Source organism: Sminthopsis crassicaudata, chromosome 2 (assembly GCF_048593235.1).
Source record: "Sminthopsis crassicaudata isolate SCR6 chromosome 2, ASM4859323v1, whole genome shotgun sequence".
Classification (NCBI taxonomy): Eukaryota; Metazoa; Chordata; class Mammalia; order Dasyuromorphia; family Dasyuridae; genus Sminthopsis; species Sminthopsis crassicaudata.
Genome location: NC_133618.1, coordinates 265,077,015 through 265,096,383, shown reverse-complemented (window position 1 = coordinate 265,096,383; position 19,369 = coordinate 265,077,015). Strand labels below are relative to the sequence as shown.

At 34.8% G+C, this 19,369-nt stretch overlaps 1 protein-coding gene across 3 annotated transcripts in view; it reads left to right on the top strand.

Moving 5' to 3' along the window:
• DPH6 (diphthamine biosynthesis 6) overlaps positions 1-19,369 on the top strand; it is a 454,085-nt gene that overhangs the window by 44,494 nt on the left and 390,222 nt on the right. The gene's annotated exons all lie outside the window — the stretch shown is intronic.

The following is a 19,369-nucleotide window of genomic DNA, read 5'->3' as shown; positions in this document are numbered from 1 at the left end:
TTTTACTAGCTGTCTTCCATTTGGAATTCTCTTGCTCTTCATTTCCACCTTCTGACTTCCTCTGAATCTCAACTAAAAAAATCCTACCCTCTGTAGAAAGCCTTTCCAATTCTACTTAATTCGAATATTTTTTCTCTGTTGATTATTTCCAATTTATTTTGTATATGACTTGTTTTTATATGGTTATTTGCATATTGTCTCCTCTATTAGACTGAATTCCTTAAAAGCAATGACTATTTTTTTGCTTTTCTTTATATAGCACAGTGCTTGGCACATATGAGGGGCTTAATAAATGTTTATTGACTGACTATGGGCAGTCAATATTGGTGCCACAGGCAACTCTCTAATGTTAGAGGTGTATTACATGATTATCCAGTCTGCAAGTGGGAGGTCCCTCAAAAGACAAAATCATGGGTCCAGACCAAAACAAATGTAGTACTTTCTAATATACCATTTTCCCACATGTTTTATCTCAGTCAATTTTCATGATAACTTTATTATATGCATGTATACACATGTGTATGTGTGAGAGATATTTTTATTGTTTGCATTGTGCAGAGGAGGAACTGATTCCTAGAGAAATATACTCAAAGTCACCCAAAGAATGAACAAATGACTGAGCTGCAACCTGACCTCAGATCTTCTGACTTCAAGTTCATTGCTCTATTTGCCATACATTGGAGCCGTTTAAATAAGTGAACTAAATAGTTTTGGGTAAATAAATATATGTATGTGAATTATTTAGTTATTAAAAAGTGTAATAAATCCCACCACCAAATAAATGCTAAATAACATTACTATGAAAATAAAATTTCCGCATGCCAGGAAGTAAAATCCAAAATTAATGTGAATTTAAATGAATACAGCTGTTGTTGGAATACATTTTCTGGGCAACAAACTACAAATGATGCAGTAACTACATGGTATTCATTTAAGTAAATCATTGGTGAAAGAATAACGCACCAGAAAAATAATTCTCTAGATGGAGGCTAATATTTTCCACACTATAATAATGTAATAACAACAACAACAACACACAGTATATTCTGAAATCAGCAGAAAGAGAAGCTTTCACTTCTTAGATAAAGTGAAAGATTTACAAATGAGTACAATAAATGTACTGTGTAATTGTGTAAACATTGTTGCTTTTTATTGTCTTCTTACATTGCCACTTGAAAAGTTTTACTCTCAATATTTCTTTTTATTTTCTTTTACACATGAAGAATTTATAAAGTTTAAATCAACCTTATGATAAAATTGTTACATTTTTTAAAAATCAGCTAAAAAAAAACATGAGCTCAACAGATAGTCAAGGAAGTTTGAGATGAAGGGGTTGTTCAGAGTCCATAGTCTATTTTCTTAATAAATTAACAGTTGAAGCCCTCTGCTGAAGAGAGTGGGGAATGGGAGATATGGAAGCTTGAAGAGAGAAGATAAGATTTGGAATAGCTTTTGTGAGGAGTAAGATAAGAAATCAACCAGAACAGTATAAAAGTATTGCTTGCTCAGTATTTCCAGTATAACATTCTTTCAGTATATTCTCTATTTATACAGAGGTAACCTAATGTGATGAATAAAGAATTGGCCTGAGAATGAGGAAGTACTGGTTTGGAGTTCCATCTCAGATAATTAGCGTGACACTGGGCATTTCAGTTATTCGTTTGTAATATGGGGCTCATAATAATATATTGTTCTTTAGGAATTAAATGAGATAATTGCTATGTATCACATGCAGATCGAGAGATTGGTAGTTAGGTAGATAGATAGATGTAAGTTATTAGTAATAAATTAGAAGTTCCCCCAAGGCCAGACTCTTTTATTTTTGTATTTGAATCTTTATTTACCTTTGTAGCTTAGTGCAAAATAGATAGATTATATTTGCTAATTATCTACAAGAATATATTACTCTCAAATTTAAAAAAAGAGTTAATATATTCTTTTAGTCTGTGGGAATAGAGTATAATAATATCATGAAATCATAAAATCTAAATTAGATGAGACCTTAGAGTAGAAACTTCTTTTGTAAAAATCTTTTTGACAATGCTGTATGAAGAGGTATTCTGATGGAAGTGGATATCTTCAACATAAAGAAGATCCAACTCACTTCCAGTTGATCAATGATGGACAGAAATAACTACACCCAGAGAAGGAACACTGGAAGTGAATGTAAATTGTTGGCACTACTGTCTATCTACCCAGGTTACTTATACCTTCGGAATCTAATACTTAATGTGCAACAAGAAAATGGTATTTACACACATATATTGTATCTAGGTTATACTATAACACATGTAAAATGTATGGGATTGCCTGTCATCGAGGGGAGGGAGTGAAGGGAGGGGGGGGGATAATTTGGAAAAATGAATACAAGGGATAATATTATAAAAAAAAATTACTCATGCATATATTCTGTGGGAAAAAATTCTAAATAAAAAAATAATTTAAAAAATCTTTTTGACAATAGCTCTATTAATTAGGAAATTCTTTTCTCATATTAAAATGAAATATACATCCCAGCAATTCCATACTTTGCTCCTCCTTCTTTTATAATTAAGCAAAACAAGTCTAATATCTATTTCAAATGCTCTTAGTCAAGCTTTTAAGGACTTCTACTATCTGGTTCTATGTGTTACAGTATAGGCGTGCATACTTTCCAAGTTTTAGCTTGGGCTAATTATTCCTAAAGTTCACATTCCATCTCCCAATTCTTAAGCCATACCTTGAATTCATTTCTCCCTTATTGTTGCCTCTCAGAAGCTTTGTTAGAGGTTTGTCAACTCATCAATGTGGCTATTATAATAATAATAGTTTCTAACTTCAATCTGATATTTTAATATAGCAAGTTTACTAAAATAGAAGTGTTTGTTCCAATGTTTGAAACAAAGATCAAAGAAGAATAACTTGCAAATAGTAGGATGCATCTAGAATCTCAAAAGATACATCTTATGTGGGAAATTATGCCATTTGTAGACATTGCAAAACATCAAGATAGCTGCATAAATATTTTTTCAGTTAATTAACTATTTCTTTCCTGTATAAATATCAGCAAATGTCAAAATAATTTTTCAGCTACATTATCATGTGGAGTTGTCAGTAGACATTCATCCTCTATACTTATTAAATGGTTGATAAATGTTCCAAAAACTTTCAGCTTCATATTCAGTTCTTTTAATACAACACACAAGCATATTACCCAAACCAAATCCAATATCAGTGGGACAGAAATTAATATCAGCAACAAAAACAACCCCTCCAAAAAAAACCCAAGATAAAATAATACAGGATAATATAAGAGCTTAACATTAATTCAATCAGCAATAATTGCATTCTGCCTCTCACACTGGTCTATGTTATATAAATTCCAAATAATCTAGAATTCTAAAAAAACAAGTTACAATGTTAATCATATTTCAATCTCCTATTCAATCATGTTCTTTGGGAAAACAAAGCTAACAAAGATTTACAATCAACTTCATAGTTCAGTTTTAGTGCCAACAACTTCTATACACTGTGTAACCATCAAATTTTATATTTCTATTACATGTACACAATTCTGATTTCTTGTGATTTGCATTATTTCCTCTGGGTTCATTTTTTCTTATCTTTTGTTGAGTTCTCTTGTGGGGACATAACTGTTCCTTCTTGATTTAGGCTTACTTAATATATGTAGCCAATTGGCTAGAGGGTACCTTATACTTAAATATACATATTAAATATACTTAAATATAAATAAAAATATTTTATTTTTAGTTCCTAACAGAGCAATACTTAAAAAAGAACAAAAACAACACTAATGAAAAAGAATATTTAAGATAATTTTTGCCTTATTTATTTAATATTTTTCTTAATTACATTCAAAACAATTTTTTAACATTTATTTTTAAGATTTTGAGTTCTAAGTTCTTGAAACCACGTGTGAAACATTTACATAAAAGTCAAGTTGTGAAAGGAAACATATATTTCCCACCCTAATGAAAATAAAAACCTTCAAGACAAATTAAGTTAAAAATAAAGAGAAATAGTAATAGAGATGCTTCGATCTCTATATATAGACACAATCAGTTCCTTCTCTATGTATGGATAGGATTTTTATCCTAAGTCCTTCAGAATAGGTGTGGATAACTAGTACTGAGAATAACAAAGTCATTTACAGCTGGTCATCCCAGAACATTGCTATTACTTTATATACAGTATATTTGACTTTGTTCATGGAGGACTTTGTAGATTTTTTTCCCCTTGCTTCAAATATTTGTTTTTTACAATTGCTATTGTTAATTGTATTTCCCCCCATTTATTCTCTATCTCCCCTTTTACCCTGTTCTTCCTCAAAAGTGTTTTGCTATTGACCACTCCCTTCCTCCTCTAATTTTCCCTCTCTTATCATCCTCTTCCCCCTTTCCATGTAAGACAATTATAATGGCTAACATTGATATAGTCATTTAGATTTCATAAACTGTCTTATGTATATCATCACAATTAGTTTTTACATTACTGTAATGTTGCAGTACAATCCATTTTCATTCTTTTAAGGTAAGCAATCAGGTTTATATAGATCATGTCTATTTTCTAGAATTACACAGCCAGTAGATATTGGAAGTAGAACTGGAAGGAGAATCTAAATCCATGTCTCCTTTGATTCCAGATCCTTTCAGTGTATCCTACTGTGGTTCTTTTATACATAATTTTAAGCAACTATTTTTTTTTTTTGTAGTTAAACCATGATTTTGATTTCTTCTGCTAGCTCTTAATATTCTGAAAGTTTTTCATTACATATAGTCATATATATTGGCAGGATAACCTAACCAAAGTAAACCTACTCAAAGGTTGAGAGAATGCTTTTCTTATTTTTAGAAAATATTTTAATTTAAATAACTGATTAAAACCTTTTCACATTGCCCAAAATTTCTCTTTATATTTTATTCCTTCTCCCTTTCCCAGAAAACTGTACCATATAACAAAGAATTTTTTAATCCCCCCATACCTCCCTGCCCCCCCCCCCCAAAAAAAAGAAGAAGAGAAAAAGATAAGAAAAAACAATCAGGAAGCTCAATCCATACATTTTTTTAAATTTGAAAATATATTAATTTCACATGTATAACCTATAATAAATTACCATCTTGGGGACAGGAGAGGGAAAATTTTGAAGTCAAAATTTAAAAAATATTTTAAAAAAAATTTTATCCGTAATGAGAAAAATTAAGTATTCTGTGTGTATGTGTGTGTGTGTGTATGTGTGTATGTACACACACATATGCAATATTCCACACTTTTGGACCTCTCACCTTGGCAAAGAAACAGAAGTATTTTCTCACATGTCTTTGTGGACATGTTTGTTCATTTTAAATTTTGAAACACTGATATTTGATTGTTTTGTGATTGTTCTATTTACTTTGAAGTGATCATATTCATGAAGTAATCATTATCAATCAAAATCATTTGAACAATCATTATGTTGTATCCTTGACTTTGCTTGCTTTACTCTGCATCAGTTATTTGAGTTTTTCTGTGTTCCACTATAGTCATCATATCTATCATTTTATAGCAGTGTAATGTTCCATTATACTCATGTATCACAATTTCTTGATCCATTCCCCATCTACTTTTCTTCCACTTCTATGTTACCATAAAAAGTGTTGCTATAACTATTTTGGTTCGTATAGTCAATAAGAACATATCTAATATGTGTCAAGTATATATGTAGAGTAGTAAAGTTTCTTTGGATCAGACAGGATGAATATTTTAGTTGCCTTATTTTTATAATTCTAAATTGCTTTATAGAATAGTTGTAGTAATTTATAGCCCCTCCAAGAATGCATTAAGGTACTTCTCTTTCCTTTCCACAATATTTCCAGCATAGGTTATTCCCATCTTTCTGTTATCTTTACCAATTTGTATGAGATTGTTTTGGCTTTCATTTTTCTTATTATTAGTGATCTGGAACATTTTTTCATATATTGTTTCATTGTTAATTTGTTGTTCAATTATGTGACTCTTCATAACCTATATGGAGTTTTCTTGGGAAAGATACAGGAGTGATTTGCCATTTCCTTTTCTAGTATATTAAAGTAAACAGAGGTTAAGTGACATGGCACACAGCTAGTGGCCAGAGTAAATTTGAACTCAGGTCTTCCTACATTCCTACAAGCTGGAGCCACCCAGCTGCCTCCATAGTTTACAATGATTCTTTTGAGAGCTACAGTTGTTCATATCCCTTTATCTATTGAGGGAATGGCTGTTGACAGACATGTAACCTCTGCATACACATATACTGACAAAGGTATATTTATGTATATATGAATGTGTGTATTCTTTGTCAAAGGCTTTTCTGCATTTCTTGAGATAATCTTTTAAAAATACGATTAGTTATGTTTATTGTTTTCCTAATATTGAATAGTTTTTGCATTCCTGGTATAAATGCAACTTGGTCACAATGATTAATTTCTTAGATGAATTGTTTTATTTTGTTTGAAAAGTATAGTTAAAAGTTTTAGATTCTTATTGTTCTTTGATTTCCTTATGCTTCCTTTTGGTGGAGTTAAGATTATATTTCCATCAGAAAAGGAGTTTGGTAAAGTGTTTTCATTCTCCATTTTTTGAGAATAATTTGTGTATCATTGGCCGTAGTCATTTTTGAAAGTTTGATTAAATTCTCTGAAACTCCATGCTATTACCATCCATCCCATTTGGTAGTTCCTATTTGGTAATTTTATTTCCTTTCATCATGTTGGTTTATTTCAGATCCCTGGAGTTGTATTAGTTTGGAGACACACATGCACACACATGCAAACATATGTATATAAGAATATAATTCTCTTTCTTGTATGTTTTCAGTTTTGTTATCATAGATTCTGAAATTTTGTGTCTTTTATTTTTTCTATTTGTTTATTTGTTTTTATTATTTATTTCTTATCTATATTATTTTGTTTTGTTATTACTTCATCTTGTTCATTTGCTATTTTGTTGATATGATTTTCTGCTGTCCTATTTTTAAGTAAACCTAGCGAAAGAGTTACAATTTTATTAGTCCTTTCTTAGAAAGTACCTTTATGGTTTTTTAAAAAGTCATTTCTATATTCTTTTTAGTTTATAATTTACTTTTTTCTTCTTTAATGTTCAATATCTTTTTTATTGTGCTTATTTTTAAAAATTTTATTAACATTTTAATTTCCTTTTTTTTTTAAGCTTTTTATTTACAAAACATATGCATGGATAATTTTACAACATTGACCCTTGCAAAACCTTCTGTTCCAAAATTTCCCCTCCTTCTCCCCACCTCATTCCCTGGTAGCAGGTAGTCCAGTATATAACATTTTAATTTTCAAATGCAAAATCAGTTCATTAATCCTCTCTTTTTATCTTTTGATTTATTTATATTTTTAGCAACAGCATTTCCCATACCCATTCCTATTAAAAACTACTATAGAGCATAGTTTTCCTTAAAATGATAAGCTGCAAATATATTTTTGAAATTTTTTTTATTTATTAATTTTATAATTATAATTTTTTTGACAGTACATATGTGTGGTTAATTTTTTTTTTTTACAACATTATCCCTTGTATTCACCTTTCCAAATTTTCTCCTCCCTCCCTCTACTCCATCCCCTAGATGACAGGCACTCCCATATATAATAAATGTGTTATCGTATATCCTAGATACCATATATGTGTGTAAAACCAAATTTCTTGTTGCCCTGTAAGAATTGATTCCGAAGGTATAAGTAACCTGAGTAGAAAGACAATAATGCAAATTTACACTCATTTCCCAGTGTTCCTTCTCTGGATGTAGCTGTTTCTGTCCATCATTTTATCAACTGGAACTGAATTGGATCTTCTCTATGTTGAAGATATCCATTTCAATTAGAATATATCTTCATACAATATCGTTGTTGAAGTGTATAGTGATCTCCTGGTTCTGCTCATTTCACTCAGCATCAGTTCGTGCAAGTCTCTCCAAGCCTCTCTGTATTCATCCTGCTGGTCACTTCTTACAGAGCAATAATATTCCATAACATTCATATACCATAATTTACCCAATCATTCTCTAATTGATGGGCATTCATTCATTTTCCAGTTTCTAGCCACTAAAAAAAGAGCTGCCACAAACATTTTGGCACATACAGGTCCCTTTTCCTTCTTTAGTATTTCTTTGGGATATAAGCCCAATAGTAGCACTGTTGGATCAAAGGATATGCACAGTTTGATAACTTTTTAGGCATAGTTCCAAATTGCTCTCCAGAATGGCTGGATTCTTTCACAACTCCACCAACAATGCATCAGTGTCCCAGTTTTCCCACATCCCCTCCAACATTCATCATTATCTTTTCCTGTCATCTTAGCCAATCTGGCAGGTGTGTAGTGGTATCTCAGAGTTGTCTTAATTTGCATTTCTCTGATCAGTAGTGATTTGGAACACTCTTTCATATGAGTGGATATAGTTTCAATTTCATCATCTGAAAATTGTCTGGTCATATCCTTTGACCATTTATCAATTGGAAAATGGTTTGATTTCTTATAAATTAGAGTCAGTGCTCTATATATTTTGGAAATGAGGCCTTTATCAGAACCTTTAACTGTAAAATATTTTCCCAATTTGTTACTTCCCTTCTAATTTTGTTTGCATTAGTTTTGTTTATACAAAAGCTTTTTAATTTGATGTAATCAAAATCTTCTATTTTGTGATCAATAATGATCTCTAGTTCTCCTCTGGTCATAAATTCCTTCCTCCTCCACAAGTCTGAGAGGTAGACTATCCTATGTTCCTCTAATCTATTTATGATCTCATTCTTTATGCCTAAATCATGGACCCATTTTGATCTTATCTTGGTATATGGTGTTAAGTGTGGGTCCATATCTAATTTCTGCCATACTAATTTCCAGTTTTCCCAACAGTTTTTTTCAAATAATGAGTTTTTATCCCAAATGTTGGTATCTTTGGGTTTGTCAAACACTAGATTGCTATAGTTGTACCCTATTTTGTCCTGTGTACCTAATCGGTTCCACTGATCAAGTAATCTATTTCTTAGCCAATACCAAAAGGTTTTTGGTGACTGCTGCTTTATAATATAGCTTTAGATCAGGTACAGCTAGACCACCTTCATCTGACTTTTTTTTCATTAATTCCCTTGAAATTCTCAACCTTTTGTTCTTCCTTATGAATTATGTTGTTATTTTTTCTAGGCCTTTAAAATAGTTTCTTGGAAGTCTGATTGGTATAGCAGTAAATAAATAGATTAGATTGGGGAGTATTGTCATCTTTATTATATTCGCTTGGCCAATCCAAGAGCATTTAATGTCTTTGCAATTATTTAAATCTGACTTTATTTTTATGACAAGTGTTTTGTAATTTTGCTCATATAATTCCTGACTTTTCTTTGGTATATAGATTCCCAAATATTTTATACTCTCGACAGTTGTTTTGAATGGAATTTTTCTTTGTATCTCTTAAATTTAATTTTGAGATATTTATGTCCTAATATATGGTCAATTTTTGTATAGGTTCCATGAATTGCTGAGAAGAAAGTATACTCCTTTCTATCACCATTCAGTTTTCTCCAAAGATCTATCATACCTAATTTCTCTAATGTTCTATTTGCCTCTTTAATTTCTTTCTTATTTGTTTTGTGGTTTGACTTATCTAATTCTGAGAGTTCAAGGTTGAGATCTCCCACTATTATAGTTTTGCTGCCTATTTCTTCTTGCAACTCTCTTTACTTCTCCTTTAGGATGCTATACCACTTGGTGCATATGATTAGTATTGATATGGCTTCATTGTCTATGCTACCCTTTAACAGTATATAGTTTCCTCCCTTATCTCTTTTAATTAGATCAATTTTTGCTTTTGCTTGATCTGAGATAAGGATGTCTATCCCTGTTTTTTTTTTTTACTTCACCTAAAGCATAATAGATTCTGCTCCAGCCTTTTCCCTTTACTCTGTATGTATCTCCCTGCTTTAAATGTGTTTCCTGTAAACAACATATTGTAGGGTTCTGACTTTTGATCCAGTCTGGTATCTGCCTCCGCTTAATGGGAGAGTTCATCCCATTCACCTTTACAGTTAAAATTACTAATTCTGTATTTCCTGCCATCATATTATCCCCTGATTATGCTTTTTTCCCCTTGTCTCCCTGAACTCCTTCTCCAGTATCGAATTTATGGACCCCACTTGTGTCACGCAGCCCTCTCTTTTTAGCATCCCCCTCCCTTCTTTTAAATCTCTTCCCCTTTCTTATACCCTTCTCTTATTCCTCTTTTCCTTTTCCCTTTTCCTCTCCCCACTTTTAATGAGATGAGAGAGAATTCTCTGAAAAACAAATATGTCAATTATTTACTCTTTGAGCTTACTCTGATGAGAGTAAGATTCACACAATGTACCTCCCCCTCTCTAAATTCCCTCAGATGTGGTCAATTTTTTTTGCCTCTTCCTGGGATGTAGTTTCCCTTTTTTTATCTCTCCTTTCCCTTTTTCTGATACTATCCCCTTTCCTTTACTACTTCCTTTTTTTAATGTTATATCATGTGGACTTTCTGTATATCCGCAACAGAGATACAGTTCTCAAGAGTTCTTTTTACCTTTTTTTGCTTCTCTTGAGTCTTGTGGATGGAGATCAAAATTTTTGTTTAAGTCTGTTTTTTTTTTCTTCTTAGAAACAAATGTAATTCCTCTGTTTCATTAAATGTCCATCTTCCATGGAAGAAAATGCTAACCGTAGCTGGGTAGTTTATTCTTGGTTGCATTCCAATTTCGTTTGCCTTTCGGAATATGATATTCCAAGCTCTTGTGGATGCAGCCAGATCTTGAGTGACCCTTATTGTGGCATCTTGATATTTGAATTGTTTTTTCCTAGCTGCTTGCAATATTTTTTCCTTAGTCTGGTTGTTCTGTAGCTTGCCACAATGTTCCGCAGAGTTTTTTTTTGTTTTGTTTTGTTTTTTAAGGGTCTTTTTCAGAAGGTGTTCAATGAATTCTTTCAACACCTATTTTCCCTTCTGTTTCTATTATCTCTGGACAGTTCTCTTTGATTATTTCCTGTAAAATAGAATCTAGGCTCTTTTTTTCATCATAATTTTCAGGAAGTCCAATGATCCTCAGATTCTCTCTCCTAGAGCTATTTTCCAGGTCTGTCAATTTTCCCAGTAAATATTTGACGTTTTTCTCCAGCTTTTCATTTTTTTTTTTGTTTTGTTTTGTTTGACTGATTCTTGACGTCTCAATGAATCACTCATTTCTGTTTGTTCAGTCCTTATTTTATTGAGTTATTTTCTTCATTCACATTTTTAAATTCTTTTTGTATATGTCCAATTGAGTTTTTAAATGAATTATTTTGCTCTGTGGAATTTTTTTCCATTTCACTAATTTTTTTAGTGAGTTATTTTCTTTTTCCAATTCACAAATCCTACTTTCTTGGAAATTTTTATCTTTTCCAGTTCAGAAATCCTACTTTCCTGTGATTTTTTAACCTTTTCTAATTCACAAATTTTGTTTCCCTGCACTTCCTGTAAATTCTTTATCTTTTCCAACTCAAATTTCAGGACATTGTTATTCTCTAGCATAGCTTCTCTTTCCTTTCCCCATTTTTCTTCTAACTCTCTTAACTTTTTAATAGTCTCTTCTAGGAGAGAGTTATGTAATAGGGGGCAGGTATCATTCCCCTTTAGGGTATTCTCTGGAGACTGTTGTTAGTCGCCTCAGGGTTGGATATCTGTCCTTTCTCTGTATAGAAGGTGTCAATCGTTCTCTTCAATTTCTTACTCATTATTAAAAATCTGTGGGGTTTGCCCTTTTTGGTAAGAAATTTACTAGCTTTCTCCCAGATAGGATAGAATGCATCACTTTTGTAAAAGGGCTAAGAGAAAGCTCTGGGAGAGAGTCCCCCCCCCACCCCCCTGAAATGCCTCAGAGGTGGTTATCATGGCTGTGTTGCAGGGAGTACCCAATGAGGAACCCCTGCTGTGTGGCCTAGCGACTTCCCTGAGGCTAGAGGCTGAACAGTGAAAGCGTCACAACCCCAGGCCAAAGTCCCCTGTTGGGCCGTGGATATTAGCAGCTGACCCTGGGAAAAGCCCCTCTGCTCAAACTGGAAGTCTCTGCCGGGAGAGCACAGTCGCTGCTGGGGGAGTTCCACTGCCTCAGGCTGAGCCCCACACTATGTGGATTAGAGGCTGCCCTGGGCTGTGTCCCCCACTGTTCAGGTTCTTAACTGCCCCAAGGAAAAGCCCCGGATGGTAGAAGGCGGCTGCACAGCTGTGCTGAGATTGGTGTTGGGGTTACTTCTGGTTTGGGGTAGTTATAGGTTCTGGTGTTTTTGTTTGTTTGTTAGTTTGTTTTTTTAAAAGTGGCTTTGATTTCTCTTCTGATCTGTTGTTTTACAAGCAGAGTAGAGCTATCAGCCTATGCCAGATTCCTCTATTCTCTAACCCCAGAGTTCTCCCAGCCCATTTGGCACAATGTGCTAGCCCCTAGTCCATCCCTCTCTGTGCTGCTTTTTTTTTTTTACTCCCCTCTAGACTGACCTTTTCTGATGAAATTCCAGATTCACTTCGCTGGTAAGTTGTGCTTCTAATCCTTGTAGTTTTTATCAGTCCAGGGTTATTTTTGTGGCTGTTTTAACTAGTTGAGGGTAAAAGGGAGCTTAGAAGTTCGCATGTATCTTATCTGTCATCTTGGCTCAGCTCCCCCAAGCTGCAAATATCTAAAACCATCAGTAAACATGTATAAACTAGAAGCATTTCCAGTAAGATCAGGGGTGAAACAAGGTTGTTCATTATCACCACTGTTATTCATTAATGTACTAGAAATGTTAACTTTATTTATAAGAGAAGAAAAAGAAATTGGAAGAATTAGAGTAGGTAAAGAGGAAACAAATCTTTTCAGATAACATGATGATATACTTAGAGAATCCTAGAAAATCAACTGAAATTACTGGAAATAATAACTTTAGTAAAGTTGCAGGATATAAAATAAACCCATGTAAATCATCTATATTTTTATATATTATCAACAAAGTCCAGCAGTAAGATATAGAAAGAGAAATATCATTTAAAATAACTTTAGATAATATAAAATATTTGAGAGTCTACCTGCTGAGAAAGCCAGGAACTATATGAATACAATTGCAAAACATTTTTCCTCAAATAAAATAAATAATTGGAAGACTTTCAAATGTTCAAGAATAGGCCGAACTAATACAATAAAAATGACAATTCTACCTAAATTAATCTACTTATTCAGTATCCTGAATAAGTAGATTAAGAAATCTTAATCTGCCAACTGACAAGAATTTACTTTATAGCATTAGAAAAAATAATAACAAAATTTATCTGACAAAAACAAAAGGTCAAAAATTTTAAGGGGATTAATGTAAAAAAATACAAAGGAGAGTGGCCTAGCTGTACCAGACTTAAAATTGGATTATAAAGTGGTGGTATTCAAAACCATTTGATACTGGCTGAGAAATACAGTAATGGATCATTGGAATAGGTTAGGTTCACAAGACACAATAATCAGTGACTATGGTAATCTAGTGTTCGATAAGCCCAAAGGCTCCAGTTTTTGGGATAAGAATTCACTATTTGATAAAAATTGTGGAAAAACTTGAGATTGTATGGCAGAAACTAAGATTTACCAACATCTAATACTGTATACCAGGGGTACTCAAATTACGGCCCACGGGCCAGATGCAGCCCGCTGAGGACATTTATGCAGTCCGCCGGGTTATGACAAAATCAGCCTGGAAGTGACTTTGACCTAAACTTGAATTAGCAATGCATACTTCTGGCACTGGGCTGAGATGGGAGAGACAGAGTAGGAGGCGATAGTGAGGTGAGTTCCCAGACCGGGGTTTATGGTGTGGGGAAGGGAGAGAGATGTAGAAGACGGAGAACTGACGGCCTATGGCCTTGTAAAGCAACCGAAGCCACTACAACAGACAGGCGCAAGGGATGTACAGTGCATGCTGCGCATGGCCGCTGCTGGGGGAATATATGGTCTGTGTCTGGTGCATGGGTATGGTAACAGTTAGTACTACAAGTCCCAGCTTGACTCTATCATAGTCATTATGCTGTAATGACAATGTAACAGCTTCCTCTCTTGCACATGTTGCAGTACTGACTGCTATTGTCGCCCAGAGTGAGGCTCCTGGTACCAGGCCATGGCCCTGTATCCATAGTGACCTCATGTCTGGCTGTTGTGGTCATCAGTTTTATCATTGTGTGTATGTTTGTAGTTTCATAAAGAGATGCAATATTGCTAACATATGTCATCACCTTATAATCACTGGGGGTCTGACCTTAGTGCCCCCCCCCCACTTATCCTGAGTATGAGGGGATGCAGAGCTGGTATACTGCTTCATCCCCCTCCAGATGCTTAAGGTCCCCATACACTTGTGCAGCTTCAAATCACATGATGACTTTCCCCGGAAGCCCCAATGTACGATTTGTCACTGAAGCTTATTCTGCACATACAATATATCGTGTAGTTATATACATACATGCACAGTCTTGCCTGTGATTATGATAAATACGAGTGCAGCATGTACGATCATGCAGCGCTGGATCATGAGAATTGATCCCAGGATTCAGAGGAAGCCAGGGCATTTGGGAGGGCCACCTGAGCGGTGACTTGTGTGCAGTGAAGGTCTGAAGTGGGAGAGAGTGTGTGGGAAACAGAGGCATCACAGTGCAGAGGCAGCTTGGAGGAAGGTGGGCATTGCAGTCTGTATGTCTCTTGTGTGGCAAAGTTATTGCTGGTATATTGTTTTTGTAGCACTGTATCTATATATATTGGTATTTTACTAATAGCAATTTGGAATCCCTTAGAAATAATGATGTCAAGAAAAAGAAAAATTGACTTGGTGTGTAGGATATTCAAAGAACAGTGGACTTATGATTACTTTTTCATGCAGTATAAGGAAAGAGCTGTATGTCTGATATGCCAGAATATAGTGTCTGTGTTCAAAGAATATAATTTGTGTCAACACTATGAGACTCAACATAAAGATAAATATGATCGTTTGGTTGGAGAAGTGAGAAAAGATAAAATATTAAAACTGAAAAATGCATTGACAACTTAGCAAAATATTTTTGTGAAGTAGAAGCAGCTAAATATTTCATCACTGTGAGCAAGTTTTCAAGTTGCCAACCAATAGCACGCACTGGCAGACTGTTCGTGGAGGGAGAATTTGTTAAAGAATGCCTTTTTTCTGTTGCCAAAGAGATGTGTCCAGAAAAGGCCCATTTATTTAGTACAGTGAGTCTTTCAGGACCTACAATTACACATAGGATTGAAGAAATGGGAGACAATCTGCATTTGCATTTGCAAAACTCCACAAAAAAAATTTCATATTTTTCCTTGGCACTCGATGAAAGCAATGATGTTCGTGATTCTGCACAACTTCTAATTTTTATTCGTGGGATGAGTGATTATTTTAAAGTCATAGAAGAGCTTGCTGCACTGCAAAGCATCAAAGGAACAACTACAGGAGAGGATGTCTATGAAAAGGTTTGCCAGACTATGAATGGTTTGGAGCTGGACTGGGCTAAACTAGCCAGCGTGACAACTGATGGTACCCCTAGCATGGTGGGGTCTAAGAAAGGTATAATTGCTCGCATTAACCAAGAAATGGACAAACATAACCATTCTCATCCAGTAGCCATACACTGCCTCATCCACCAACAAGCGCTATGTAGTAAATCACTGAAGTGGGACTCTGTTATGAAAATTGTGGCATCTTGTGTTAACTTCATTGGAGCTAATGCAATAAATCACAGACAATTTCAAGAATTTCTGTCTCAGCTAAATGTTGAGTATGAAGATGTTCTATATCACAGAGAAGTCCATTGGCTGAATCGAGGGAGAGTTTTGAACCGTTTCTATGACTTACTTCCACAGATTACAACTTTTCTGCTTTCAAAAAATAAAGACAGACCAGAGCTCAATGATGCACAATGGAAATGACATCTTTCCTTTCTAACAGATGTAACAGAGCTACTCAACAATTTCAATATGCAACTTCAAGGAAAGGGGAAGCTCATCTGTGATATGCAATCACATGTCAAAGCATTTGAAGTAAAATTAGGCCTCCTCATCAAACAAGTGAAGGAGGGAAATGTCTGCCATCTCCCCACAATTCAAAATCTGTTAGCAGAAAAACCGCTGATTGTATTCCCAAACAAAACATGTGTGGATTCATTGGAAAAATTGCAAAAGGAGTTCCAATTTAGATTTAAAGAGCTTCATCTCCATGAACAGGACATACAGCTTTTCCATAACCCATTTTCTATTGACATTGAAACCGTGGATACAATTTACCACATGGAACTGGCTGAACTGCAGAATTGTGACTCTCTGAAAGACACATTCAAGCCAAGCACTGTAGCGAGCTGTCGTCTCCAGAAGCTGCCAGATCGCTCTCTGGGAAGAGATCTGCTGTGTCTACTCAAATCTCTCAGACAGATTCTTCTTCCTGTAGTGAACCGTTGTCTCCAGGCAGTTGCTGTTAACTCTTGTCCAGAGAAGTGACTTCCCTTTCTGCAGAGAGCCCCGTCAGGCCTGATGTAATGCAGAGACTTCTCCTCTTCCTGGAGTGCTGTCCTCCAGCCCTTGTCCTTCCCCAGGCAGACTGCTTGTCCAGGCCCAATGTTGCCTCTTTTATCCTCCCAGAGAATGGGCGTGGGATAATGCAAGGGCTTCTGGGAAGAACCACTTCAACCAATGAGCTTGCTCCTTCTAGGATTCCTAAGGTGTAAACTCCCTTTACAGGTCTGAGCCAGAGAACTGTCAAGACAACTTGAGTTCTCACCTAGTAATCCTAACAAAGCAGCCTTCATAATGTCTATGCATCTCTCCCCTCTGAGACATATCCTCATCTCAGGAACCATGCACTCAAAATGGCAACCATCTTTGGCAGCACTTATGTCTGTGAACAGACTTTTTCTAGAATGAAACATTTGAAATCTCCAAACAGATCAAGACTAACGGATGCACATTTGCATCACTCGTTGCAGTGACAAATATGGAACCAGACATTGACCATCTCATTAGCCAAAAGCAGGTCCATAGTTCCCATTGAAATACTGGTAAGTTTGTTGATTTAACTTTACTTCATTTTAAATATTGTATTTGTTCCCGTCTTGTTTCTTCACTTCAAAATAAGATATATGCAGTGTGCATAGGAATTTGTTCATAGTTTTTATTTTTACTATAGTCTGACCCTCCAACAGTCTGAGGGACAGTGAACTGTCCCTCTATTTAAAAAATTTGAGGACCACTGCCCTATACTAAGATAAGGTCAAAATGGGTTCATGATTTAGACGTAAAGGTGATACTATAAGCAAATTAGGAGAACAAGGGATAGTCTACCTTTCAAATCTGTGAAGAAGAAAGGAAATTATGGCCAAAGAAGAACTAGAGAACATTATGAAATGCAAAATAGATAATTGTAATTACATTGAATTAAAAAGGTTTTGTACAAACAAAACTAATGAAGCCAAGATTAGAAAAACAAAGCATGGATAGCATGTCATTTTGCAATAAGTACATTGATGAAAAATCATAGATTTGTTGCAGTTGGAAAGATTTCAAAGATTAGGACAATCTTCATTCTCATGTAATAGATCATTTAGTAGGGCTTGAGCATGGTCTCCTTCTTAGAATCATTATTTGAAATCATTGTAGAAAATGCTAAATTTCTTTTTTTCCTTTTTTTAAAATTTTATAATTATAAATTTTTTTGACAGTATATATGCATGAGTAATTTTTTTATAACATTATCCCTTGTATTCATTTTTCCAAAATTTCCCCTACCTCCTTCTACTCCCTCCCCTAGGTGACAAGCAATCCCATACATTTTACATGTGTTACACTATAACCTAGATACAATATATGTGTGTAAAATCCAATTTTCTTGTTGCATGTTAAGTATTAGATTCCGAAGGTATAAGTAACCTGGGTAGATAGATAGTAGTGCTAACAATTTATTTTAACAATTTACTTCCCAGTGTTCCTTCTCTGGGTGTAGTTGTTTCTGTCCATCATTGATCAACTGGAAGTGAGTTGGATCTTCTTTATGTTGAAGATATTCACTTCCATCAAAATGCATCTTCATACAGCATTGAAGTGTACAGCGATCTTCTGGTTCTATTCATTTCACTCAGCATCAGTTGATGTAAGTCTCTCCAAGCCTCTCTGCTAAATTTCAATGAGAAGTTAATAAAAATTAAAATGTAAATTTTTCCCCATCAAAATTCAAGAATTTCTTGAGATCTCTCTGTGGACCACAGGTTAAGAACCCTTGGAATAGAGGAATGGGAACTATATATTTAAGTTCTGTAAGATTTTAAGAGGTAGGAAAGGAGAGTGAGGGAAATCCTTAACTGAATGGGAATAGGAAAGACTTAATTAAAAATATAAATTATTGCTTTAGTTTATAAAAGAAGAATAAGCTTTCCAGCAGCTTGGATAGAATGTTAGCTCTGGAGTCAGGAAGATTCATTTTCCTAAATTCAAATCTGACCTCAGATACTTTTTAACTGTGTGACTAGACAAGTCACTTATCCCTGCTTGACTTCCTTTCCTTATCTGTAAAATGAGCAGGAAGGAAATGGCTAATCACTCAAGTGTCTATCTGCCAAGAAGACCCCAAGTGATAGAGTTATATGCAATTGAAAAATGACCAAACAAGGATTTCAAGAAGTGGAAATAGGTAGTAAACAGGTATATAAAACAATATGAGCAAAGACATGGCACAGAATGGAATGTGTATGGAAACAGTGGGTGGATAGCTGTTTAGGTTCTTACTAAGTGCTAATGAGATAATGAGATATTAGGTTCTTACTAAGGCTAAGTCCCTACTTAACAATTCTCTAGCTCTGGCCTTTACTGGGAGTTTTACTTGTGAACTCCTGGAGGAGGAGCTTGCATGCTTAGGAGGAGCAAGTTCATGGGTTGAAGTAATTTTCCCCAGAAACCCTTGCATTATCCCACGCCCATTCTCTGGGATGATAAAAGAGGGTGGCACTCCAGAGATAGAGTCTCTGTTCTAGGCCAGAGTTAGAGTGGCTCTCTGGAGGAGAGAGAATCTTGTTTGGACCAGGCTTGAGGCGGCTCTCTTGAGGAAGAAGTCTCTCCTCTAGACCAGAGAGCGATCAGCAGTTTCTGGAGACAACAGCACGTTACATATAGCAAAGTTGAATGTACCCCATATGGAGATTTTATTTCTTAACTAGACTTTATTACTGATTATTCCCTTCCTCTTTCCCCTTTTTCTGTTCCTCTTTCTTCTGTCCCACAGGTTATAGTCTTTAACTCATTCTCCCTTTCTAATCTCATTCTCTGTTCTTGGAATAAGGAAAATAACTTTTATGTTGATTTAT